The 24,995-nt window shown below is 37.9% G+C and overlaps 1 protein-coding gene and 1 long non-coding RNA gene across 9 annotated transcripts in view; both read left to right on the top strand.

The window, feature by feature from the left end:
• Positions 1-24,995, top strand: part of LOC149806861 (NADH-cytochrome b5 reductase-like) — a 90,943-nt gene that overhangs the window by 51,558 nt on the left and 14,390 nt on the right. The gene's annotated exons all lie outside the window — the stretch shown is intronic.
• LOC149806862 (uncharacterized) lies at positions 2,438-24,267 on the top strand. Its single transcript, XR_016421180.1, has 5 exons — positions 2,438-2,847; positions 3,354-3,475; positions 14,131-14,245; positions 23,598-23,704; positions 24,157-24,267. It is a non-coding gene; the product is annotated as an uncharacterized LOC149806862 (long non-coding RNA).

Genomic DNA, 24,995 nt, shown 5'->3' with positions numbered 1-24,995 from the left:
AATAAGATACGTGGTAAAAATAAGAATATTAACCACAACAAGAACTCAATACGTCTTACGACGAATAGATACTTACCGTCAGGTTGATATAACGCAATTGATGTTGGAATTGGGGGAGAGAGGGGGAGGGAGGAATAGGTATTACAGACCGAAGGGTCGCGTAGCGCAATTGCAAGCTGATGCCATACCCATACCCCCTCCTTGCACCCCACAACAGCCATATTTCAAAGAAAATTTCAAATTCTATTTCAAATATTTCAAAGAAACCCATATAACTTTTTTTTTTAAAAGAGAAAAGGGAAGAAAGGAAGAAAGAAAAAAATAAAAGAATTTTGTAATTTAATTTTTTTTTCTTCTTTCTCTGAAAGAAAATTCTAAAGACATATATAGGAAGGGATACAGGGAAAATATAAGGGGGAAGTAAATGGCGATGACATCATGGGGCTAAGTCACAGGGCTCAGTGAAGTGCACAGGCCCATCATGAGTCTTTGAAAACACCCAATGTAGAACATAAACAGACAAAATAAAGACACAAATACATACTGTATAACACTTAGTTTAAAACCCTACTAACTTCTCCCGCACTGCATGGTTGACCACTATAGAATAATGTGGTCTCATAAATACGTTTGGATCTTTCAATAAAGCATAATCAGATAAACTAAATAAAGGAGGCCTAACGCGACCCAGGAAAAACACATAGAGAATAAAGAAGCGTGAACCTTGGATCGAGCGTAACCTACCTATCAACATCTTTAAAGACTATTATGAGGAACGACACATATTATCACTCGAATAATAAAATAGGAAATTATTTTTTTTAAACAAAGTCTAAATAGTACACCATTCCATCGTCAAAATTAGAAAACCATAAAACAAATTAAAATATACAATATAACATCATAAAGGAAGAAATACAACTGGGAAAGATATTTGATCTATACTTGCTGTCTCAAACATAAAGAAAATATAGCATACACACAATATAACACCATTACATATAGCAAACACTGAGACCTAGGCGACATATAGCAAAGGTTACAAAACATTTCAAGGGAATGAACTTCGAGCAAGGTGAGGGAAACCAGACTCGGACGAACAACCCTTTAGATAACACTATGGAAACATAAATACCCCATCAAAAATTCTAAAAACTAAATTTTTTATATAAAATTTTGTTTTAATAAAACGTAGAACACATCTGAGGGGGAAATACACAAATATAAAATACTTTTTATTTTTTTTGGGAAATGGGGGCATCTGTCCGTTGCCCCCCCCCCACTCCCAAAAAAGTGTGTGTGTGTGTGTGTGTGTGTGTGTGTTATTATACCCATTACATTACTTGCAAAATATATATGGTGCTGACATTTTCGGCAAGAGGGAGACCTACCGATATTCTGCATATAATTATTTTAATGTTTTTCAGAGCGAGAGTATTGGGGCCTGATCTGTTCAATATATTTCTCAACTGATACAGCAGGTATAATCAGAGGCGTAGCGGGGGGGGGGGGGGGGGGAAGGGGAGTACATATGTCCCCGGGCGCCAAGGTACAGGGGCGCCAAAATGAGGCTTACAACGTTACATTATAATAAGTAAACAAGGGTAATATTCAAAAATGTGATTAAACGGGGAGGGGGCTGGGGCGCCAATTTTATAGTTCGTCCCCGGGCGCAAAATATCATAGCTACGCCTCTGGGTATAATAGAGACCCCCCCCCCCGAGTTTGCCACAGAGCGCTCGTGTAATATACGGTTTAATACAAAATACATGATTGTGGGCAGGAATATACAAAATTTGGTCGATATACATGATCGTTGGTATCTATTCAAACGAGGGCCATGAAATACATTAGCAAATTCCTACAGTATTTTAAGGCAGGCGATTACGAATTATTTAAACCACGTTTTTCATCTGTCACAGATTTTATAATCATTTTGAAGTGGCTGCTTTATCTCGAGGAAAACGAGCGGTAAGTGTTATACAAAACAAAATCTTAATAGCAATTTGATCACTTTTGCGTCATTTGACAGTAAGAATAGTAATAAATATAGGATAATTTCTTTTCCTACGTTAGGCCTAATACCTGGTATGTTTTTTAGTGTGGTACACACACAAAAAACAACCCCAAAACAACACTAACAACATTTTAAAAAACCCACAAAAACGAGTGCCGTGCCGAAGCCACGGGCTAAAATGCTTTATTATCATTTTTTTTTATTTATAGCATCAATCACAAATTGAAATATATACAGTATTAGCGTTGGAAAAGAAAGTTTTCTTTTTGTTATATTTTTTTTTCTCACCCTAGCGAAACACTTTCTGCAAATGACCTTAATAAAGAAAAATAATAAATTAACCTAAACCACTTTGAATGTCGACCGTATCTTTTATTTACACGGCATCATGCGCGGAAGAAAATACCAACTGAACCGGGATTTCAGACAGCAGATGAATTGAAGTTGATTCATTGAACATCATTAGCAATTGTACAATCAAACAGATGCAACAATGAAAAGCGGAACTATGAAAAATCGAGAATGTTAGATTTGCGAAGGATTTATTCCGAATCATTGTCTGCTAATAGAGAATTCATGTCAGTTGCTGTGTCGGCGATGCCCACACAGCGCGCCGTCCAAATGTGAAGTTGCGTTTTGCTGACAGACATAACACTGTGCCATAATTTATCTGATGGCATGTAAAGAAGCTGCTTAAATTATAGTATTTAAAAGTTTCTTCATTTTGTAAGAGCTCAAGAAATTAATTCTGGTTTGAAAGACAAGATGACGGTAAAACTCAGAAGACGTAGCTGTACAGTACCGTTGGCGTTGGAGACGTCATAATAAAGGTAACTGCGTTAACTTCGCTTTTTGTTTGTAATTTGTTGGATATTATCTTTTGCTGATCTTCTTTGAGCTTGGAGTAAATTTTACATTCTGAACATTTTTATTTGCACTTATCTGCTTAATATGTATTGCTGGGATATCATATAGAATATGAAGTCAGTATAATGGTACTATATTACATATTTGAATGATAAAAGACTGGTAAATGATATAATGATAAACTACAAAATAAATAATTTGCCCAATATCCCAAATATGTTAATTAAAACAAACATTGAATGTAAATTCAGATATAATGAGCAGTTGTAAGAAGTAAGAAATAACATTTTATCCATTGAACCTGTTATGTGTTATCATCATCAGTTTTAAAATAAACACATGGAGACAAGTTTGCTTAAATTCTAAAATTAACACACACACACACACACACACACACATATGGTATTTTAATCTAATACAGAAATGGTGACATTGATATATGCAGACCAATAGTTTTTTTCTTCTACAGATATAAATTAAAAAGCCTAATTCTGAGAGTTTCACCTACAACATTCATGATGGGAAAGGGCCACTAATTAAGAGCTGACATATGTGGAAGAAAAATACCATCCATGTTGAAAAGGGCTAGAGGTAATGTGAGAAAACATAATTTATCAATCTTATTTAACATTATTGTTGATATTTTATCTCAACTGGTCAAAAGGCTAAGTGGGTTTATGTAATGGTCCAGAGTGTTATTTATTTCACATCCCCTTCTGTCTTTCAACAGTAAGAAATTAGCTACTTTGGAGTCCATAGTTCTGATCAATTTGTTTATATAAAACTTGGTTTTGGGCTTAAATCAACATCTTGGATAAATCTAATAATGAGCAAAATCCAAGTATATACATGTGATCATGTATAAGATTAGTTGAGTTTTTTAACCAGCCTAAAAGCCATACTTCCACAATATAGGCTAAAATCATTAAGTTGTCCTTGAAGTTTGATGAGTGTTAACCATTAATAATAATAAGGTGATCTTTCATCTGAGTATGTTACCACCGCATGCAATATTTATACATGTAGTGCAGTTTTTACTAAACGTAGAATACATGCTTATATAAATGAGATCTAGATTGAAGAAGTGAAGATGCATACAAATACATGAGGTTATAACCACTACTGCTGATTCAAGTTTGATCATGCTTGGCCATTGGGCTTATAGAGTCAAGTTTCACAATGATGCTTATTATGAGTGTGATAAAGGTATGGTAGTGAAGTGACCTTGCATCTGATTGGCAGAGTTTCTTATGATTTGCACAACAGTGTTTATGATCCAATTTAGATCTGACTTGTTTAATTATTTGCTTGTATGTCTGAGGCTATAAGCAAAATCTATGCATATAATGTGGTGGTTCTACATCTCACTAGCCATTCTTGCTACTGCTCTTAAAACTATTTCTCATTAATTTCATCAGACTTGGTGAATAGATTTATCTCATCAAGATATAGCAAAAGAGCAATTTTGTAAAAAAAATATTCATTCATATTAAACTCAAATTCTGCATCTGATTGGTTGACCTTGCAAATACTATAAGGGCTCTATTTCTGACAAAAAGATTATTTTGATCTAATGTAGCAGAAATGCTTATATGATCAAAACATTGAACATATTTGATGACAAATAAGAAATAGTTTTTCATGCAAATTTGATAAACATTGATAAATCGGTTCATATCATTAAAAGCTTGGAAGAGTTTGATTACATGTGAGACCATCACATATTAATCATTCTTTATTTAGAGAATTATTTTTGTCAGGATTTAGTAAAATATGTAAAATCAATATGGACTGGTTTTGTTATGTACAGCAACACTAGTTGTTTACTGAGTACTGAGGGAATTGGAGTAAGGCAAGGGTACATTGCAGTAGGTAACCTGGTTGACTTGATAACAGGATTTTAACACAAACATTTTTATCAGGAGTCTAGCATACTAACCATTGATTCACTGCAGATCCTGCCCCCATTAGTTACCTTTTAATACATAAAGCATTTGGGTTTTTTATGTCACAAATCCCATAGGGATTAAAATTAACATCATAGGTCTCACTGGATAGTTTCGTATTTTGACATCCCTCTAATTTTTAAGGTAGAAGGCATGAACCTAATTATCACAAGCCTAGCATTTATAAATTTACACATAAGCTAAATCTATAATGTGGTTCAGATTTACTTTGAGTTAGGCAGCGAAATAGGTTGGCTTGTTGGTGACTGCCTGTCACAGTTAGATGAGCATTGGAGATCATATGCGTAACTTAGTCTGCAAATGAGCTGCCGACTTTTATTTGTGTCTGCTACAGAGGTAAATATAAAAAAATCTTGATGGTAGAGGGGTGATGAAAAGTATGCTAATTTGTTATAGTACTAGTGAACTTTATTCATGCATAAGGCGCATACTGATTCTTTTAGTTGCCTTGTCACAGAAAAATATTGAAAATAGCTATTTCTAGTAAAAAATGAATGTAAAATGTACCTGCATCCTTTGACCCTACCAGAACCAAACTAAAAGCTCAAATTTGTGCAGCTGCTTTTGCTCATCACAAACATAATTGGGAGTATAACTGCTAACCCTACCCTCTAGCACACATTTCATTCATTCATTGGATTAAAGTCACGTGCACCTTTCGGTATGTGCGACTGTTTAGTTTGTACACGTTTGTGTACTTTTTGAATTTAGCGATTAACTTATACAATGCCCCCAAGCAAGCAAGCCGAAGCCCAGGTGCCCCAAAAGGTCCCGCCCAGGCTCTCATCGCTGCAACCTTCTCCATCGTTGTACTCCGTTGGTGGTCTGTTTCTGCATCCTGCATCTCCTTCCTCTCTCATTTCAGGCAGTAACCGAAGCACACCAGCAGCAGTATTATGAAATTTTCGTTGCAATCAATGCCCAGTTCCCTATATTTATTGGGCTATTCCTGTACTATCTTGCCAAACATGTGATTGTCACATACGCTTCAGATATTCCTGAGTTGTGAATTTTCCTATCTTTTGTAAGGTCTATTAAATTTTGTGTACTTTGCGTACTTGAATTTTCCGAAAATTTTTTCACATCTAGTAGGCTTTTAGTAGCCCTTTATTTTGTTTTGGAGATCTCAATTTGGTTAAGTATTTCGTACGTGTGGCTTTAAACCAATCAGTGTGTTTCAGGGCCAGTAAGTTGTTGGTCAAAAGAGGGCTTTCGTGGGTCAGAATGAAAGCCCTATGTGGTAAAATTTGTTTGTAAAAAAGAAAAAAAAAAAGAAAAGAAAAGAAAAAAAAGGTGGGTAGGGAGTGTGTATGCTATATTTGTGTGATGGCTATAGACATTTTTGTTCGTTTTTCTGCTTTTCCCACATATCCCGACAACACACATTCACGCTCACTTTCTCATTCACACTTATAAGTAGATGTGGGGGGCGTGGCCTTATTTCTTTTGTTTGATTTCGGGAAGGCAATTCTTTTCATACTGGGGGGTGGGGGTGGTTTGATTATTTGAGGCATACTCTTTTCATTGTTTCTGCCTTCATTCCCCAAGGTCTGCAAGTGTCCTGTTCTTTCTTCTTTTACTGCCTTAGGACGTTTAACTTCATCCTGTGCCTTTTCCTGCTCTTCTTTATTTCAGCTCTTTCTGCCTTATCCCGTGTCCGTTTCTATTTTGGTCTTCTCGTCCTTTTGATACTGCCATGTTCGCCGTGAGATGTTTTCTTCGAGGGAGGTGGTTTGATTGCCTTTGTTTCCCTTCGCTTTGACCACTTGGCTATTTACCTGTTATTTTTGTTTAGCTTAGCTATTTGTGATTTATTTTAATGTATATTTTTTTTATTTTTATTTTTTTATATTTTTTTAAATTTTTTTTGATCCTACGGGACCTAGCATGCCGTTATAATTCCGAAACAGTGATTTTGTAATATTTTGTCCTTATCTGGTTTTTATTGTTCGGGTTATGATCGGCTGTGCCAGTCTGTGAACCCACGATACCGAGCCGGCCGTCACAATTCCCAAACAGTGATTTGTAATATTTTGACTGGTCTTTGATTTACTTTTTAATATTTTTTTTTTGTTTTATTGTTTTTTTTTTTTTTTTTCCTTTTTTTTTTTTGTTTTTTTTTTGAACCTACGGGGCCTAGCATGCCATTATAATTCCAAAACAGTGATTTTGTAATATTCGTCCTTATCTGGTTTTTATTGTTCGGGTTATGAGCGGCGGTGTCAGTCTGTGAACCCACTAGCCCGAGCCGGCCGTCACAATTCCCAAACAGTGATTTGTAATATTTTGATTGGTTTTTTTCTTTTTTGGTTCGATCTTTTAGGTTTATTGGTTTTAATTTCTTTACATGGTCTCTCTTTATACCCAACCCTTCATTCGGTTTAGATTTGTCCCCTTTTGCCTATTTTGTTAATGAATGTCATGATGTTATTATAGGTCATTCCTATGTTATTGTTTTTTGCCACAAGTAACTCCGGGTATGTCCACCGTTCTCCTATTTGTTCCTGTTGAGATTTTAGTTCGGCCCTTTCCTGGTTGTATTTGGGGCATATATTTATTAAGTGTGCGATTGTTTCTGGAGTTGGGCAATAGGGGCAGTTTTCGGTTGGTCCCCTTTTTATGTGTTTCCCTGCGCATCCTGCCAATAGTGTTTTACCTGTTCTTATTCTATTTATTATTGTTATATCGTATGGATTTTTGAAGGTCGGACTTTCGACTTTTCTACTTACTTTTTTCATCATCATGTGTATTAGACTGTTTGCATCCGATTTTTCCCATAGCTCTTGCCACATGTCATTGATCTTGTCCCATGTTATTGATTTCAGTGACGCTGTATGCTATATTTTGGGCTTTTGGTTCGTTTGTGGCGTTTTTTGCTTCTGCATCTGCTTTGTCATTGCCTGGGATTATGGATGTGAGAGGGTATCCATACGAATTCAACGTGTTTGTTGTTTTTTTCAATCTCTTTAAGTAGCGATCTTGCATGATTAATCATATTAGGTCTGCTCTTGGATTGGTCTGTTGCTAATGATTGTAGTACACTGTAAGAGTCGCTTAGAATGACTGCCTTAGTTGTGGGGTATGTTTTGACGTATGTTAATGCCATTAGTATTGCCATGAATTCTACCGTGTATATAGCGCATTGGTCTGGGAGTCTTTTTCCAACGGCGACATCTAATTTTGGGATCACTATCCCTGCTGCAGTTTTATTTGGATTTTTGGTTTTTGATCCATCTGCGAAGATTTGCGTGTATGTCTCGTATTTGTTGTCAATGTACGTTAGTATTGATGCTCTTAGTCCTATCGGGTCATTTTGTTTTTGTCCTAGTTTACGTAAGCTAAGATCTATTTGTGGTGTGGGACAGGTCCACGGGGGGTCTGGGTAGTACCTTATTTTTTCTGGGTTGATATTTGCGATTTGAAATTTCCTTTTTAATTCTATAATTATTTTCCCACTAGGTATTTTTTTATTTTTTCCTTTTGTATCGAATGGTTTGTCGCATGCTAAGAGGGCTTGTAGCGTGAGGTGGTTGGGTTGGTGTATTGATATTCGAGTCGAGTATCGCAGCATCAATTCCTTCCGCCTTAGGTCTAGCGGGGGTTCTCCTACTATTATTAAGATATCTTGTGTGGGGGTACCATTTAGGATGCCGGTGCATACCCTTAGCGCTTTTGATTGGACTGTGTCTAGTTTCTTTAGTAACGTGGCGTTCGCCGCTCCATATACCTGGCAACCGTAGTCCAATTTTGCTCTTATAAGTGCTCTATATAGGGTAACGAGTGTTTTTTGATCAACCCCCCAATTCACCCCTCTGAGGTTTCTGTGGAGGTTGATGTCTCGTTTGCACTTCGTTACGAGTTCTTGGATATGAGCTGCCCACGTGAGTTCGTGGTCGAATACCATACCTAGGAGTGTCGCTTGTTTTTCGAATTTGATGGGTACCCCCTTTAGGGTTAAGTTTGGAGTGGGTGGGGGGTGGCCACCTCCCGGATTGAAAACTATGCCTACTGTTTTTAGAGGTGACAATTTAAATCCCCATTTATCTGTCCAATTTCCTATATCGTTTAGTCCTTTTTGTAAGTGCTTGGTCGTTTCTCTGCTGGCTGGGTTGCCAGTTTTCCATATGGCGCTGTCATCGGCGAATTGGGATAAGTCAAGGTGGTTGGGTTTTACCGCTGTTTCCAGGTCGTTTATCATTATATTAAATAAAGTTGGGCTGATTACGCTTCATTGTGGCGTGCCATTTTCCAGTTTGTATTGTTCGGAGTAGTCTTGTCCTAGTCTGACTTGTATCTTTCTATCGGTTAGGAAGTTAGCAATAAATTTGTATATATTGCCAGTTATTCCGTATGGTTTAAGTTTACTTATCAGTCCCTTAGTCCACATTAGATCATATGCTTTTTCCATGTCTAAGAAGATGGCTGTAACATATCTGGATTTTTAAAATTTTTCTCTAGATGCTAATTTGACAGCGGTTTCTAGTCTCATGAGTTGGTCTATTGTGCTTCGGTAGTTGTTTACCATAGTTTCCATTATTTTACATATATTGTCTGTTAGTGATATGGGCCTGTATGATTTTATATCGCTTGAGGGTTTTCCAGGCTTAAGAATCGGGACCACTACTGCCTTTTTCCATCTTATAGGTATGGTACCGGTTTCCCATATTTTATTAATGAGGTTAAGTGCAATTGTGACAAGTTTTTTGGGTAGGTTCTTGTACATTTCATACCCCAAAGTATCCTCCCCGGGGGATGTGGTCTTTTTGCCGGCGAGGGCCTTTCTCCATTCGGCTTCTGTAAACGGAAGGTTTAGTGGGCCGTCATTATTTCCTGCTTCCTTTATGTTGTCAGAGTTGCTTTCCTCAAATTGCCTTTTATGATTTTTAAACTTATCCTCTAAGTTGGTATTGCTACACATGTTGGCGAAATAGTTTGCGAATAATTCTGCCTTATGTTTGTTGTTTTGTCCAGGTATGTTGGGGGTTATTGATTTAGTTTTGCCTCTCATTTTTTTAATTCTTTGCCACACCTCCTTCGATTTTGTGTTAATATCTAGTTTTGAGCAGAATTCTCTCCATGAGTTTTGTTTAGCTGTCATAATAGTTTGTTTGGCAGTTTTTTCCTTTTCCTTGTAGTAGTTAAAGTCCCTATTATTTTTAGTTCTTTTGAATTTGTTTAGAGCTCTTTTTTTCTCTTTAATTGCTATTTTACATTCATTATTCCACCAGGGCACCGTGGGTTTGGGTGCTACTCCTTTAGTTTTAGGAATTGTTTCTTGGGCCATTGTGTTAATGGTTTCTATTAATTTGTCATTAAAGGTGTCAATGTCCCGGTGATATATGGTTTCTGGGTCGATTGAGTCACCTATCTGTTTGAACCTAATCCAGTTGGCCTGTTCGTATTTCCATCTTGGTGTGAAGGACGCTTTATTTTGAGGTATTCTAATTTGTATTTCTATATTTATAAGGTAATGGTCACTTCCCATAGGGTCGCTTTCATCAACTTGCCAATCAGAAATGCATGTTAATCTTGGTGTGCATAGAGATAGGTCTATTGCTGATGTGTGGCCTGTTCTGTCATCTATCCGGGTGTGCATTCCGTTGTTTAGAAAAACTAAGTTGCATTTTTGTGCCCATTTTTCTACAATTTTTCCTTTAATGTCCGTCTTTTGACTCCCCCATAGTTCATTGTGCGCATTGAAGTCCCCGCATATTACCACCCATTCTCCACAGTCTTTAATCATTTTGATTGTTTCGTCTGCACTTAAATTGCGCTGCTCATTTGTTTCATAGAGGTTAACGATTAGTACCTGCTTAGTTTGAGCGGTTATTTTGACTATCTGTATTTCGAAGTCATTGGGCGGTCTACTATCTGTTAATTTATGCATTTCTGATGTAATTCCATCTCTAACAAAGGTTGCTAACCCCCCTCCTCTTGCTGTGGGGGATCGATGCTTTAGGTATTTGGTGTTGTAGCCTATGATGTTTGGGATACGTGAGGTATCATTTAGGTGGGTTTCCTGTATGCATATAACATCTGGTTTTCTTTCCTGTTCAAGTATTTTGTTATTTAGTTGGTCAGCGTGGGCCCTAAGGCCGCGTGCATTCCATTGCCATATTTTGATTTCTGCTCTGGAATCCATCTCTAGTGCAAAAAGTCTTAATAGTTTGTTTAATTTACTGTTGTTTTCGTTTTATGCGTGTTTCCTACCAGTGAGGGTGCTACCTATTTATTTTGTTTTTGGTATCCTGATTTTTGTTTTGGCCTGCTTATAGTTTACCCCATGGGAGATCATATATTCGACTATTAGGGCTTCTCTAAGAGCCCTGGGGCATTCTGCGTGGTTTGGTTTGTGGTTACCACTACAGTTAGCGCAGTGCTGATTGGTGGCGCTACATGTTTTCCGGTCTGGGTGGTGAAGACCACATTGATTGCACCGGAATAGGTTTCCGCAACTCTTAGAGTAATGCACCCAATTGTTGCAGTTGCCACAGAACCGTGGTTTGTTTTTGAAAGCAAAAATTTTTTTAGCCTCGAGTTTTTCGGCTATTTTGATAGTTTCTGGGGTGGCGCCCTTAAAAAAGAGTACCACTGCAGTGCTATCCTTTCCCCTTCTTGTTTTTAGGCGGATTGCTTTCTCTACTTCCTGTCCTTTACTCCTTATGTAGTCTACTATTTCATTGGTTTTATTTTGAGTTGATACGTATATGACTCCTTTGTTGTGTGTTTTTGTGGGGTTTGGGTCTATGTGTTGTTTTGTTCTGTTGTGTCTAGTGACCTGAACATTTATTTGGTCTATTCTTTCAATTTCCATATATTTGGCAATCTGTTGTTCAGTGGTGCATTTGATTATCAGCAAGTCGTCTCTAGTGCTTTTAAGCGTGAATTCTCCTTGGTGATGTTTGTTCAATTGCCATGCTATGGTTTTAAAGGCTAACTTCGTTATTTTGGAATTTACTCCCTTGACGAAGAGAGTCAGTTCAGCGGGGTGTTTCTTGTTTTGGATATTTTGCAGACTGGTCTTTTTTCCCCTGGTGTTTGTCTCTTTAGCTGACTTTGTTTCGTTGTCCATAACCGGCTTGCTGGGTCTTGTATTCTGACAGTTAGTGTGTTCCTTATTCTTTCTAACTGGTATTTGGGATTTGGTTTTCCTATTATTCTTACCTTTTGTTGAGTCGTGTGTGACTGCTTTATTTGTGGTAGGGTGAGGGCGTTCTGTTTCATCTAGTAGGTTCTCAGTTTGAGTCCCCTGGCTGCTAGTGTTTTTAACCAGCGTGGTCTGGGTTGTTTTTGTGCTTGTTGAGTATTGTTCCTCAGTTTGGGTACTCATGTCGGATGTAGTTTTGCGGTTACTCGGTAGATTGTCCACATTCTCGTTTACGCTTGGTGACAGGTAGAGTCTACTCATCGAGTCAGTTGGGGTCGAGTTGAAAATTGGCGTTAAGAACTGTATCTGTCGTTTTTCTCTTAGGGGGGATGAGACTGCTTCGGAGTAAGTTTGCCTTAGTTTATCTGCCTTGAGGTTGACCAGGCAGCTGAGATAACTATTTGATGATGTGACATTAATTTTGTTGTTATCCATCTTGAGTTTCTTTATTTGATGTAAGGTATATATGACAGGATATTTCTTTAGTTTTAATCCTGGGTTTGTTTTGATTTCTTGCAATTTATTTGAGTTTAATTCTAGCTTAAAGCTATCTGTCTTAACTATACTTTATTCTACTTAGTACTATGAAAAAGCAACAGCTGTAAGGGGATATGCAAATAGCTTTTATTCTGATTTGTGTAATTAATTATTATATTACTATTATCCAATTTAAACTTATTGAAAATTATTTTCTAGCCAAATGGTCAAAGTAAAAGGTTTTACTTACCCTGATCCGATTTTCTTTTTAAGATCTTTAGAGTTTTTAAATACAGCCTTCTAATTATACAAGTTTCATTACATTGGTCAATAATTAGTCACATGTGATGACACTTGTAACTAATCAAACCACAGCAACTGAGAGCAGACTAAGCACTGATATTTATATGGTACAGTGGCAATATACAGTCTGTCTGCCGCAACACATGAAACAAACTGGACAAATCTGAAAGCCTTGAATTTGACTTTATTTATCTGTATGGTAGAACAGAACCTGAGTTGAAAAGCTTTTAAAGAAAGACCTTGATATCAAACCTAATAATAACTGCAGGAGTTATATTATGGATAATTAACCATTCTCTCAGTTTCAAACTGGGCATTCCATCCCATGGGGTTCTAAATGTAAACCAAGTGTAACTGATATCCTAATGAACTGTAAAGACCATAGCAGCACAACAGCAGGGGACCAGGTATGTCCAGATCCAGAAATCACAGACCAGTTTCAAACTGATGATGAACCACATAAAAATTACACATCTGCTAGAACTTATGTTATGAAGATAACTTAAATTGCATTATTATTAATCCTCCTCCTCACATTCATCATAATTGAGATGCATCATATATGTTTTATTGTAAAATAGTTTATGCAACATAATTCAGTGAAGACCTTTGCTGCCAATTTACCAGTGAACCATTTGTTTCAATGAACATATTTTATGTTGTAACAAGGAGCATCATTTAAACATTATGATACACTTATCATACCTGTATATGAAATCTTAATACTAACACTTATACTTGCAATACTACTACTAATAAAAACACCTGCATTGATAATTTGATTATGTTCAATTGGACTTGTATCTAAATGATCACCAGCTGTATGAAAAGACATATTTTAATATATAGATATTGGATGGAATACTAGTTACCACAATTGAATAGTCATATGATAAATGATATATTATTTTAAACAATTTATATTTGCAGTGAAACATACTTTTACATTATTTTCACTTAAATTTCATTTATAGAGCAGTATACTCTGCATTCATTAAATTACTGAAATGGTTATAATACAACAACAAATACTGCAACTTCCAGAATCACAAAAATCAAAAGATATAAACAAAAACTTCCCTACATGTATCAACAGTTGTCACTCAATAGACAGAACTCTGAAGATTTAGAATAGGATGTTAACAAATTAGGTATTCAAGTTAAAAAGAAAAAAATACCAAGTAAGCTTACTACCAAAAAATCAAACAATAACAGTGAATTTTAGTACATTCCCAGGAAACAGAATATATGATTTTTCTTAACTTGATCTGATACATCTTAAATCTATAGAAAATGATTCATATTGTATGACTAAAATATTATGTAAACAAAAATTCCATCACTTTTTTCAGATGCAACATGCATACCCCAACCCATCCTTCTTGATCATAAAGTATACCAGCATTCCACTATAAGATGGGGAGCTGTAGTGGCTCAGTGGTTAGCTTTCTGGACCTGTGAAATAAGGTAGGTTCAAATTCTACCATCAGACCAACCTGGGTTAGCTACCATGGTGTGTCCTTGGGCAAGGCACTATACTTAAAGTGCCTTGGCACTAAATAACTTACTTGTGTTGGTTTACCATAAAAGGCCAAACCAAACACAAAAAAACAACAACTTTAAAATATGAGTTTTGTCAATACTAAGTAATTGAAAATCATACTGAAGAAATGTTTTTGTTAATACAGATTAATGGATCTAAAAAATCTCTTTCTTCTGCAGGAGTTTAAAATGTTAAATTAAAAAGGTCATGGTACACATTGCTTTGTTCGTACACATCAGGCTCCGTAACCCATATCCAACTAAAAATTTTAGTAGAGTCTGAATAAAACATATTTTAATCTGGATGATAATATTCTTTCTCCATTCATATATTACACCACCAAGATTGATCCAAATAAGATTACATTTTACTATAACACTGAGGATGAGTATGCCTCTTAACAACTTACAAATGTGGAGAGAATGGAGTTAAACTGAACTTTGATTTCTTTTCAACCATAGCACAAGATGATCATTTATTATGAAAAAACCTGAATAAAGTTGGAGTTCATAACCATGACAGTCTTGATACAATATAAATTCAATATATTATTGTTGTCTTGAGGTATAGTTCTGTATATTACAATCTCACACAAGATCAGGGTATATTTTAGTACCATACAGTTAATTCGGGATTGTATTAATACCTATTCTGGTGAATGAACATTAAATAAGATTTACTATTTTGGAACCAGTTGCAATAAAGTTTACTAAACAAGAGAAAATATGACTTTACTATAATATCTAAAATGTAAAATCTGCAAACAGAATACTTGCTTGACTTTACACTTCAACTATATCATAATATTTATTTGAAATGAATTTATACAAATGGCATTAAATTTGGTTTCAGGCTGGTAATGACAATGGTAGTAGTGAATAGGGACGGTCTAGGGACTAGGGAACTTCCATGTTAAAAAGGGTATATCCACTCTGGGGACTATGTAATTTAACATGGGAGAAAAAAAAAAAATATCCATTCTAGGGACAAGGGGAATTTAACATGGGAGAAAGAAAAAAAACTATTCACTCTAGGGACAAGGGAAATTGAACATGGGGAATAAATCGTGGGACTGTCTTGGGACTAGGGGAAATGGAACAGGGTCGGGACCCTATTTTAATAAGGTCCCGACCTGATGGGTCTATGAAAATGGAACAGGCAAAAATTGAAACAGGGAGGGGTCTCTATTTTTTTATTATTTTTTTAAACAAAAAAATAAAAAAAGGGGTAGGCAATTGAAAGTCAAGATCTTTTCGAGAGATAGGAATGGCCCTGAAAAGGGCCTTTGGTTTTATGTTAATATACCCTTAACATAAAGGGCATCTGTGACATCTTCTTCTTGACCTTAGGCTATGCCTGACTGCAGGACCATAGATTAAGACTCTTTTGAGGCATCCTTGATGCTCCACATAAGATTCTTCGCATCCACAGGCTGGTGTCTGTCCTGTGGATAACTGTCCAGTTGGATCGGACATACATTGATATGTCCGTCCGGAACATCATCGAAGACACAAGCGTTGAAGATTGTACATCGGTCCACATGTTGGGGTGCTGAGTAACAGGTGAAGGAATGCAGTGAACTGTACTTATTTATAGGGGGAGGAAGGATTGAAACGGATTGAGTTTGTTGACCAATCCAAACACGCGTTACAAAATTCAGTCAGCCCACGTCCAATCCGAAGAGAGCAGTCTGTGACGTCACATAGTCTATATAGATTCGCTAGCGCCTGTGCGTAGTCAATCTAAGCGACAGTTTTTCAACATGACGGAAACTCAGAAAACGATCAGTTTGGGTGCACTGATGGTGGAGACTACCCAAGGGAACCCAGACTTACTTTCAGAAGAGGTGAATTGGGATTTTGTGGATTTTTTTACCTTGCAAGAATTTGTTCCTGAACCTTCGTCACCTTCTCCTTCATTACCGCACATGGAAAATTTTAGACAGAGACAGAAAGAAGAATTGGAGAAATTTATACAACAGCAAAAGGAAGCGGAACAAGCTTTTCTCCTACAGCAACAGCAGCAAGAAGAAGAGGTAAGAAAAAAACAAGAAGAAGAAGACGCAGCAGCAAAGAAACAAGGGTGTCAAAATCAAACGGTCACGGTACTGTTAGACATTTTAGTTAAGAAGTCTGAAACAGATGTATCAGACTTCTTTATTACGGCTGAAGAGAATACGACCTTCCCAAGCTAAACACTCCAACCCTGTGACTACGCCTACTGCACCATCCTTAGTGATTTCAACGAAATCATCATCAACAGTACGCAGTCCAGAAGTAGGCCTTGGCCATGGCAAAGGCTTAAGACAGTTAAAGTTGATTGTTTAAACTCACCCCTTACACCAAAAAAGGCCCTTTTCAGGGCCATCCACGTCTCTCGAAAAGAGATAGGCTTTCAATTGCCAATAACTAAAAAAAAACATTTTACCCAATAGTACCTGTCTGTGTATGAGTGTGCGTGAGTGTAGGTTCTTATTTTAAAATCAAAACCCAAAGACACTTACCTTTTATAATTAATTTATTCTTTTATAAATATTTACAATTCACAATTCACAACAGAGCACTTTAAAAAGTTCATAGACTTATTCTGTCTCATTGTTCACTCTCTGTTTTTTTAATTTCTTCACCGTCATAGTCTTTTCCTCCTCTTCCTCCTCACTTTCTTCCCTTCTTTTCTTCTCCTGTTTCTTTTTCTTCACCTGTCTGTTTTCTTCCTCTTCTTCTTCCTCTTCCTCTGAAGAATCCCTCTCTTCTTCTGACTCCTCTTGTTTCTTTTTTGGGCAGTCTGGTGACCAATGTCCTTTTTCTTGACAATAATAACAGGTATCTTGACTTTTGTCTCTTCTAACCCCTTTTTTTTCTTTTTTGACGGTCTGGACACTCTGAAGACCAATGCCCTTTCTTCTGACAGATATAGCAAGTATCTTGACTTTTATCTTGAAAGGAAGGAGAGTAGTCCCTCGGCTGGTCTGAAGAGAATTTTCTAATGACCCCTCGCAAAGCTCTGATGAAACGTTCAATCTTGGTAGTCTCTTCCATTGTTGTGCTCAGTTTGAGAGTGAAATGAATAGTGAAAGGACAAGACACATACCCTTTATATACGCTGGTCTGCTATGACTATAAATTAATCCATGGTGTTTAAACTTTAGTCATTTGACTTTTTGCTATCGAGATGAAATGATCCAATTCATTTGAGAAGAAAGAAGAAGAAAGTAAGAGGCAGAAACGTGATCTATCGCCTCGTACTAGGGCTGAAGTCTTGGCACAAATTCATGCCAGTGATTTTGAAGAGGACATGAGTGAACCAGAATCCAAACCCTCTAAACAAAGTTTACCACCCTTAGTCAACCCTGAAAAGTACTATGACATTCGAGAGACGGAAAAGCGTCCCTCTAGAAAATTTAGAACTACGGCTTACAAATACACAGTGAAGTTTAAAGATTTCAAGTCTGAAGTACTGTTAGAGAAAGCAAAAGGGTTCATCACCGACATGTGGGATTCTTTGCTCACCACACTCAAGCGACAATGTCAACCCAAAGAAGATGATCGCTTGAGACTTTCCATACAACATGACGGCTTGAAATCCCCTGTTTGGATCGAGTTTAGCAGCCCTGCAGAATTGACCACATCCAAAGTCATGGACAAGATTCAACACGTGCAACAATCTAATGACCAGTTTGACATCACCGATGGAAAAGCCACACTGGACATGACCCACGTCTCTCCTCCTCAAGGGACCGGACAATGCAGAAAGACCTTATTGGTCAACAACCTTCGCATTACCAAAACAAGTCTTGTCCAAATTAACAATTTTCAAGACCACATGTGTTTAGCCCGAGCCATCGTGGTGGGATGAACCTATGCCGACAAGAACGACACGGTAGAATGGAAAAGAGCCTGGGAGAACATTCGAAAATCGAACCGAGCCAAACAACGAAATGAAGCAGAACTTCTGTTACAACAAGCATGCCTGTCCAAAGACACATCCTGTGGCATTCCTGAGATGCAAAAATTGCAAGATGCCCTAGCTCCACGATACACCTTGAAAGTGTACCCTCAAGAAGTGCGCGGGTCTCTGTTGTTTCGAGGGAAAGACTTTAAGGATGGAAAATACATTCACCTCTATCATCACGATGACCATTTCGATACCATTACCACTATCACTGGATTCCTGGGATACAAATATTACTGTGAGAAATGTGACTTATGATGGTTATAATAATCGAGAGCAACACAAACATTGTGGATCGAAATGCTCAGGATGTTTGGCCTCTCAACCCTGTCTGAGCGAAGGGCAAGAACCAGTGCATTGTCCTGCTTGTCTGCGCACATTTGTCAGCCCTGCCTGTTACCAACAACATCTGAAGATGCAAGGTTCACAGAAGAAATGTGCTTGTCAACTCCTGAGATTGTGCCCAATGTGTGGACAAGGTCTATGTATCAACAGTACCAAGGCACACGTATGTTCAGGAAAGAAAAAATGTCACATTTGTCACTGCATTGTGGACTTGGAACACCAATGCTACATACAAAAATACCAATCCCAACCAGAGAAAGAGGATGGTCACAAGAAGAAGAAAGGCAATTTCATCTTTTTCGATTTCGAATGCATGCAAGAGATCAGTATTCACATTCCTAATTTCTGCGTGGCTCATCGAGCGTGCGAGAAGTGATTCAAGAACCTATCTTGAGTTATTGCCCTCACTGCAGTAAGATTCCTGGAGGGCGTGAAAAAATCTTTCAAGGACCGAACACACTAGCCGATTTCACACAATGGGTCTTAGACCCCATCGACAAGACGTGGAGCCAAGAGGACATCGAACATTATTATAGAGATTGTCATTGTCATGCCACGGTGATGGCTCACAATTTCTCCGGATATGATGGACAGTTTCTTTTGAGATGTTATACGGAACGTGGCATCGAGCGTCCTAAAATCACTTTGAACGGAGCCAAAATCATTTTCATGCAAGTGGGACAAGTGCAGTTTAAAGATTCGATGAGCTACTTAGCCATGCCTTTGAGTCGAATGCCTAAAATGTTTGGAATGACAGAAATGGCTAAAGGGTACTTTCCACACTTTTTCAATACAGAAGCCAATCAACACGCCGTTCTACCCCATTTGCCTCAGGCTCACTATTACGACCCTGACAACATGCGTACCGAACGAGAAACTTTCTACGCTTGGTACCAGGCTCACGCCTCCGACCCTTTCGACTTTCAGGAAGAAATGCTAAAGTATCGTCGTTCCGACATGGACATTTTACGGCGATGCTGTGGAAAATTTCGAGAACTGTTCATGGAACACGGAGGGGTTGATCATTTAAAAGAGGCTTGCACCATTGCCAAAGCGTGTTCCTTAGTCTACCGACAACGATTCATGCTTGAAAACACTGTGGCTGTCATCAGTCCTCAAACGACCAACTATGTCAAACGTCAATACTCGGTCAAAGCCCCATGCTGGTTGCATTACTTGTGCGACAAGGAAGACAAATGGATTCAGCATGCCCGCAACGGACAGGGCGAAAGATCATCGGAATGCATTCGGTCAATGGCTGGGACTTAGAAAACCCCAAGATCATGTACGAGTTTAACGGTTGCTTATTTCACGGATGTCCCGTCTGTTACCCTGACCGCGGCACTAAAAATCAGTTCTTACAACGAACCATGGAAGACTTGTACCAGGCCATTTGTCAGCCATGCCTAAAGTTAGAACAGGAAGGATACCAAGTGGTGGAAATGTGGGAACACAAATACAATCACCGTTTGAACACCGATCCCGAGTTTAAACGCCTCATGGAAAGTTACCAGTTCATGGACCCCCTGAACCCAAGTAATAGTTTGTACGGAGGAAGGACCAATGCCACCTGTTTGCTGTACCAAGCTGACGAAGAGAAAGGAGAAGAAATCATATACTTGGACGTGTGTTCACTGTATCCCTACGTGTGCAAATATTGTTGCTTTCCTGCAGGGCACCCACAATTGTTCACCGAACACATCGACCTAAAAAACATTCGACAATACGAAGGCTTGATCAAGTGCAAAGTTTTGCCTCCCACGAACCTATACCATCCCGTCTTACCTCGCCATTGCCAAAGCAAACTTGTGCTGAAACGTGCAACCAAGATCAACCTTGTCATCACACCCAGGAAGAACGGGCCTTGACAGGGACATGGGTCAGCGTAGAATTGTTCAAAGCTCTGAACATGGGATACCAACTGTTAGAAGTGTACGAAATTTGCCACTTTCCCAAGACACAATAATTCCACAAGGGTGACCCCACGCAGAAAGGCATTTTCGCAGACTACGTGGATGCCTTTTTGAAACTGAGCAAGAAGCCAGTGGCTATCTGTCCTGGTGTCACACTCCCGAAGACCAAAAGACATTCAGAGAGAAATTCTGGGCACAAGAAGGCATTACTTCAGATCACATTGAGAAAAACGAAGGCAGGCGATCGTTTGCCAAAGTGATGTTAAATTGCTTGTGGGGTAAAATGGCACAATGACCGTGTTTACCCAAGACGGAGTATTTGACCGAACCTTCCCGCTACTTTCAGATGATTCACGACAAAGCCAAATTCATGAAACACGTGGACGTCGTTCGTGAGGATTTGATCTTGGTGAATTACGAAGAAGATCTGAACTTTGTAGAAGATGACCCCTTTGGAAATGTCATCATTGCAGCTTACATGACAGCTCATGCTCGCTTAAAATTGTACGAAGCTTTAGAACTGTTAGGGGAACGTGTCTTGTACTTTGACATGGACAGTTGCATTTATATCGATCACCCGAGTCAACAGCACCCTGACATCGAAGGAGACCGTTTAGGAGCCTGGACAGACAAGCACCCCGATGACAAGATTCTAAGTTTCGTTAGTGGTGGTCCCAAAAATTACGGCTACGAATACTGGGCCAAACAAGGAGAAGTGCACACGAAATGTAAAGTGAAAGGACTTACTCTGAATTATCGTACCAGTCGAGTGGTCAACTTTGGCATATTGAAAGAAGCCTTGCAGTCTAGAGATAGTGACCACCTATCAACCCAACAAGATTGTACGTTTACCCACACACCACATCGTCAGTCGACCCTTGGAAAAAGTCTATCAAATCGTGTAGCAGAAGCGAGTGCGGCTTCCCACCCACTTTACTTTGCCGTATGGACATGTCGGTATAAAACATTGGTTGTAAGAGGATAGCCACCCACCAGAAGGATGACTTCGCCGCAGCAAGAATCGAGTGAGAAATCCAGTGAGAACTCCAAGTTCAAACCCTACCATTTTCCAGTCTTCTTACCTGACTATTGTGATTGTGCCCGTCGATTGGACATGTTTCAAAAATGGCCTACGGATAGGGAAGGATTACCTTCTTCGTATGTTTTAGCTAGAACAGGATTTGTCTACTTCGGACCCGAGTCAGGATTGGGATACGAAGTACAGTGTTTCGCTTGCGGACTGAAGTTACGAATGGATCTATGTATCTACAAAGATTCAGCTATTCTGGAACATACTCGATGGTCTCCGCACTGCCCTTACCTTTCAATGGCCTTTCCACCCATTAAACTACGGTACAATTATGACGGTACCTTAGAGACGGTACCTTCCAAAACTAGACGTAAACACATTGCATCCTATTTCATTGTTGTTTCTTTTCCACATAATAGCTTATTTTTTATAAAATGTTAAACTTTACTAATCTTTTTTCAAGATCACTTTAGTTTGCAAAAATACATCTTGTCATTTATTGGCATTCTACATTGAATTTTGTAAACTAGCTATAAACCTGACCTAATTACTCAACTTAACTGCTGACAGAAACAGTCTACAGTAAATGTATTTCATCTATAGCTCGATGGATAAACATTACATCTTTTAAAGCTGTGCACAGAATAGGCCGACATATCACGAGTCAGGAAAACATGGGGGTGGTATCCCCTGTGTCCAAAATTAATATCATTTTGAATAGAATATTCTAGTGACAATTGCCTCTTTTCAAATGGTAAGCATTGCTTTTTTTTATTTTCATCAATCTGTCAAATTCGGTATGCATTTTGCTTTAATATTTGAGATGGAAACCTTAGGTGCATAGAAATGTCAGACAGCATTGTACATCATGGATGGTGTCCAACATACTTTTATGATCATAAAACAAAATCCCATTTTTTAGTTATGGCCACTGATTTAAAAAATATTCATCCAAGCTAAATATAATAATAATAATAATGAGGACTTTGTATAGCGCCTAATCTTTAGAAGCTCTAAGCGCTTTGCAACATTAGACAACATAAAAACATACACAATGATATGATTACAAAAACAAACACCATGAAATTAGAAAACATAAAAAACATGCTGAGAATATTTAAGGTAGTTAACATTATTAAGTCATTAAGTTTGTTTTTGTAGTCAGAATAAGTAGTTTTGAGAGCACTCTTGAATGGGATCACTGCGTCTTTGTGTCTAAGTTCAGTGGGCAATTCATTCCATGTTGCTGGGCCCTGGTATGCAAAAGAATGCTGTCCATGTGACTTTGTTTTCATAGTGAGAATAATGAGTATATGATTGTCGGAAGAGGAGTGTAAGTATCTTGCTTGTGTGTACACATAGGTGAGGTCAGATAGGTATGTTGGACTAGAGTCTGTCAGTGAAACGTAGCACAGAGAACTAATGTTGTGTTTGATTCTGGATCGAATGGATAGCCAGTGTTGGGTACAGAGCAGCGGGGAGGTGTACTCTGATTGTGGTACTCTAAGTATGATCCAAGCAGCTATGTTTTGAACTTTTTGAAGTCTCTGCAGTAGATATTAAGATGAACCAGACAGAATTGAGTTACCATAGTCCAGTCTTGAAAGCAGTAATGAACACACAAGTGTTTTAGTGGCATCAACTGAAAGATATCTGAGAATGGAGCTGATGCGTCTCAGCTCAAGATACGCAGCCTTGCATATGTTCATGACATGTTGGTGCAATGTGAGAGTACTGTCCAGAGTAACACCTAGGTTTTGTACTGATTGTGTGAATTTAATGTTGGTGTTGCTGATATTTATTGTGTGAGGTAAAGGATGTGAATGAGAAAGTCTTTGATAAGTAAGTATGGCTTGATTTAAATTGTGTTTTTCATGTGACTTGCCAGAGATTTTTAAATAAATTGATAAAGTAACTTGAGACACATTTCAAAGTACATGTTTTAAAAATATTCCATTGATTATTGCTGGCATTTAGAAAAATGCAATGCATCCTTTGTTGTGAAACTTATTTTAAAACATTGTATTACTCATGCAGAAGCCTGCTTGAAAACTAATGGCAAAGCAAAGGCAAATGGAATGGAAGAGACCATATCAGAGACCCTCAAATATGCACCCAACCAACGCAGAATGATAAAAAACAAGGTAATCCAAATGACTCTTATTTCATCAATATTGGATTCAGTTTCGTCTTTTAAAGCATAGTATTTGCAAAGCGGATGCATTTCTAAACTGATAACAAAATCAGCTTATCCTATTGCCCAGGACTATCAGAGCTAGAGTCCAGCTAACTACAATATGCATATATCTTGTCTGATCGGACAAGTGCCTCCATTTGGAATTTTTATTCACATGAAATATTTGGATGAAATAAATTCATCTTTGTGCAAATTGATTGCACCATCCACTTGCCAGAAATGACAAGTAAGTGCAAAGTTATCTTGTATCATGGCTTAACGATAGTAAGGGAAGCACAAGTGCAGTGAAGAAAATTTCATACATTTTTATAATGCTGATTAACATGACTTCTGCATATGTAACTAGTGCTGAGATGATATGACTTTATTTAAGCATTACAATTTTGTTTTAATTTGCAGGTGCCTGAGCAGAAGAAGTAATAGATAAACTTTACAGTGGAGTTGGAGACTGATTCTGATTCATAATCTTAATTAAATCTAGAAAATAAACATTAAAGTCATATTAAAATATCTGTTGTATTGTTTCCTTCTTTCATTTTTTCTTAAAAACAAATGTCTGAACCTTTAGTCTGTAAATTCAGTGGATTCCTTATCAGCCCATCTACTTTTACTTTACACCATGCTACTTTAAAAAAAAAATGAATTATCCCCATTGGGGTAGGTCCCCCCAACCCCCCACCCTACTTTGTCAACTTACCTGCCACATTTAAATCTAATGGAAGGCCCTGCTGTAAAGCCTGTTAGTAAAACTACCCAACAAGAGGATTTCATACATTTGCAACTCCTAGATGGATGGTAATGTTTTCATTTTTGTAATGTAGATTTGGACATTCTTGCCACCAGTATGGAATATGTGTTTCAGAAACACAAGCAGCTTTCATCAGATTTGCATATAGGTTTTATATGTTGTGAGTATGTTGTAGGAAGTTTTTTTAAATAACATCATATGAGATGATGCCAGTGGAAATGGCAGAAAAGTGTCTGTATTGTTCACCAACTACACCTTGTTCTTACAAAATGTGGCTGTTACACATTCCCATGATGATGTCACTGACAGCCATCAGTGAGGAATGCCCCAACAAGCATAATACAAATTGCTTCCATTGTAATTGTTACAATTCCATTCTGACCACTCCGGTGTCCTAGTGGTTAGAGCGTCCGCCTCAGAAGCGGGAGGTCATGGGTTCAAACCCCAGCCAAGTCATACCAAAGACTTACAAAAATGGTATTAACAGCTA

Source organism: Sinohyriopsis cumingii, chromosome 1 (genome assembly GCF_028554795.1).
Source record: "Sinohyriopsis cumingii isolate HCF-2022 chromosome 1, ASM2855479v2, whole genome shotgun sequence".
Taxonomy (NCBI): domain Eukaryota; kingdom Metazoa; phylum Mollusca; class Bivalvia; order Unionida; family Unionidae; genus Sinohyriopsis; species Sinohyriopsis cumingii.
Note: the sequence above shows the minus strand (reverse complement) of the source record. Positions and strands in the feature narration are given on the sequence as shown.